The sequence below is a fragment of the Camelus dromedarius genome, chromosome 6 (assembly GCF_036321535.1).
Source record: "Camelus dromedarius isolate mCamDro1 chromosome 6, mCamDro1.pat, whole genome shotgun sequence".
NCBI classification, from domain to species: Eukaryota; Metazoa; Chordata; class Mammalia; order Artiodactyla; family Camelidae; genus Camelus; species Camelus dromedarius.
Genome location: NC_087441.1, coordinates 23,084,589 through 23,088,078, shown reverse-complemented (window position 1 = coordinate 23,088,078; position 3,490 = coordinate 23,084,589). Strand labels below are relative to the sequence as shown.

The window sequence follows — 3,490 nt, the reverse complement described above, 5'->3', positions numbered from 1 at the left end:
TAAGGAACCATGAGACCAGCTTTCCCAGAATCTAAAACCAGTATCTTTGATAAAAATTATTTGATCTTATATTAGATATTGACTTTTCAAAAAAGTGGGTTCTACTTATTTTTGTTTTTACTGGTTTCCAGGAAACTCAGAGCTAAATTCAGGCTCATGTAGACAAGGGTGTTGAGGAACAGGCAAAGATCAAACCACCAGCTCCATACTACTGCATTTCTTAACTGCGTTTATTCTTTTTTTTTTTTCCTGGTGGGGGTAGGTAATTAGGTTCATTTATTTATTTAATGGAGATACTGGGGATTGAACCCAGGACCCTGTGCATGCAAAGCACGTGCTCTACCACTGAGCTACACCCTCCCCCTCATTTATTTACTCTTTACAATACTTTATACTTTCAATTCATGTCATCTTATGGCAAGGAAAATGTATGGAGATACCTTTTCTAAGGCTGCCTACCTAGAAAATAGAGTTCAAGCCCAGGTCTGATTCAAAGTTCAACTCCTCCAACCACGTGGAAAGAATTGTTTCACTCTTATCCCCTGGTAGCACCCATCCCCCTGCCCTTTTTTCTGTATTGTTTTTATTTGTGAACAACCTTAAAGCCTTTTGTAAGTAAGTAATATATAAATCACATGTAAATAAAATATTGCCTCAAGAAATATGGAATCTAGCTAACTCTAGGATGTAACTGAAACCATGTCCCATAGGGTAAAAATTCCATCCTGAAACCATGCCCCGGAGCCGCAACAGAAACTGGTGACTGACCGAAATACTTGAGCTTGTCTTACAGAACAGCAGGTGAGAGAACAGCTTGTTAAAAACTCCTCTGCTTTTAATCTGCCTTCACTGACCAAGCTCATCTTAATTATTTTTGAATCCTTAACTGTCCCCTGTAGATAACATCTCTGATGTATGGAGTTGCTATAGTAATGGGGGCTTAAGGTATTTTCCAGAAACTGGGAGTCATCTCCTGTCCAGTTTGGGTCAGCTAAGACTGGATGGGACCACTGACCCTAAAACTGGGCCTGTGCAGGTGTCTAATGAGTGATTTTTTGACATCAGAGGACCAAAAACTCCACCCTCAGATCATGCTAAGCACCTCCAGTTTTTAACATGCATCTCCATGAAGGAGCAGATAGCTCGTATACACTTGGGCAGAACCCTGATTATCTCACCTTTTCCCTACCTCCAATCACCTTTCTCCAGGCCTAAGAGCACCCAGCTTCTTTATACCATAAATATCTCAAGCTGCTCACCTTTAGGGAGGCAGATAATGAGATTTGTTCTCCAGTCTCCCCACTTGGCTGCCTTGTGAATAAACCCTTTCTCTGCTGCAAACATCTGCATTGCAGTGTTTAGCTTACTGCACATCAGAAAAATGAAGCTGGGTTGGTAACATAACTAACACACACACCTACAGATACGAAGGCCACACCAGACGTCCAGGTTTCTGATGCATCTTAGCCAGATACCATTCAGAGTCACAACCCACAGTCTAAAGCAGGTGTGCCTCAGTCCACATGGGTCCAGCAAACCCCCTTGAGAGGACAGAAGGTCTATGGGGTTTCTAGTGTCTCTTGAGAACACATTCTTGACTAAAGAGTTGCGACCAACAACAAAGAAAGAATTGTGACCCAAGAGCGCTCAGAGTTAAATTTCTGTTAAATTTGCCAATTCGTCAATAGAGAAATAGAAATAGTATTTCCTATCATCACGGTAGCTAACATTGAGCATTTACTAAGTATAGAGCATTTTACATGGATTATTTCATAAAATTCTCAAGACAGTTCTGAACTAGGCATTATCCCTATTTTACAGAAGGAAAACCTCAGGCTGAAAGAGATTACCTGGTTCACCCTAAGTCATTCATGTTTAAGAGGTGGATATAGGATTCAAACCAGTCTGGCCCCAGAACTTACGCCTTTTACTACTGGCCTATAGGCCTGTTCATAAACCTATCAGAGTAAAATAGCCTGAAAATGTGTAAAGCTTATCAAACAACTGTATCCAAGCAGTATTTCTGCATACATTTAAAAAACATATATTAATCTAGAACAGGTAAAATTGAATCAGTAGTTTTAAAACTCCCAACAAATGAAAGTCCAGGACCAGATGGCTTCACAGGTAAATTCTACCAAACATTTAGAGAAGAATTCGGAAGAATGCCTATCCTTCCGAAACTATTCCAAAAAATTACAGAGGAAGGAACACTTCCAAACTCATTCTATGAGGCCATCATCACCCTGATACCAAAACCAAAGATATCACAAAAAAACAAAATTACAGACCAATATCACTTATGAATATAGAGACAAAAATCCTCAACAAAATATTAGCAAATAGACTCCAATAATGCATGAAGTGGATCATACACCACAACCAAGCGGGACCTACCCCAGGGATGCAGGGATTTTTCATTAACCATGAATCAATGTGATACACCATATTAACAAACTGAAGAATAAAAACCATATGATCATCTCAATAGATGCAGAAAAAGCTTTTGATAAAATTCAACATTTGTTTATGATAAAAACTCTCCAGCAAGTAGGCATAGATGGAACATACCTCAACATAATAAAGGCCCTATATGACACACCCACAGCTAATATCATACTTAATGGGGAAAAGCTGAAAGCATTTCCTCTAAGATCGGGAACAAGACAAGGATGCCCACTCTCACCACTTTTATTCAACAGAGCTTTGGAGGTCCTAGCCATAGTAATCATAGAAGAAAAAGAAATAAAAGGAATCCAAATTAGAAATGAAGAAGTAAAACTGTCACTGTTTGCAGATGACATGATACTATACATAGGAAATCCTAAAGAAGCAACCAGAAAACTACTAGAACTCATCCATGAATTTGGTAAAGTTGCATGATACAAAATTAATGTACAGAAATCAGTTGCATTTCTACACACTAACAATGAAATAGCAGAAAAATAAATTAAGGAAACAATACCATTTACCATCATACCAAAAAGAATAAAATACTTAGGAATAAACCTACCCAAGGAGGCAAAAGACCTGTACTTCAAAAACTGTAAGACACTGATGAAAGAAATTGAAGGTGACATACGTAAATGGTAAGATATACCATGTTCTTGGATTGGCAGAATCAATATTGTTAAAATGGCCATATTACCAAGGCAATATACAGATTCAATGCAATCAAATTACCAATGACATTTTTCACACAGCTGGAACAAAAAATGTTAAAATTTGTATGGGAACACAAAAGACCCCAAATAGCCAAAACAATCTTGAAAAAAACAAGAATGGAGTTGCTCCATTTTTCATGCTCCCTGACTTCAGACTATATTACAAAGCTACAGTAATCAAAGCAGTATGCTACTGGCACAAAAATAGACACACAGATCAATGGAACAGGATAGAAAGTCCAAAATAAACCCACGCACTTATGATCAATTAATCTACAACAAAGGAGGCAAGAATACACCATAGAGAAAAGACAGTCTCAATAAGT

The 3,490-nt window shown here is 38.1% G+C and overlaps 1 non-coding gene across 1 annotated transcript; it reads right to left on the bottom strand.

Annotated features, from left to right (window-relative positions):
- Positions 1–288: 288 nt before the first annotated feature.
- TRNAA-UGC (transfer RNA alanine (anticodon UGC)) lies at positions 289–361 on the bottom strand. The gene has a single exon. It is a non-coding gene; the product is annotated as a tRNA-Ala (tRNA).
- Between the last annotated feature and the right edge of the window lie 3,129 nt (positions 362–3,490).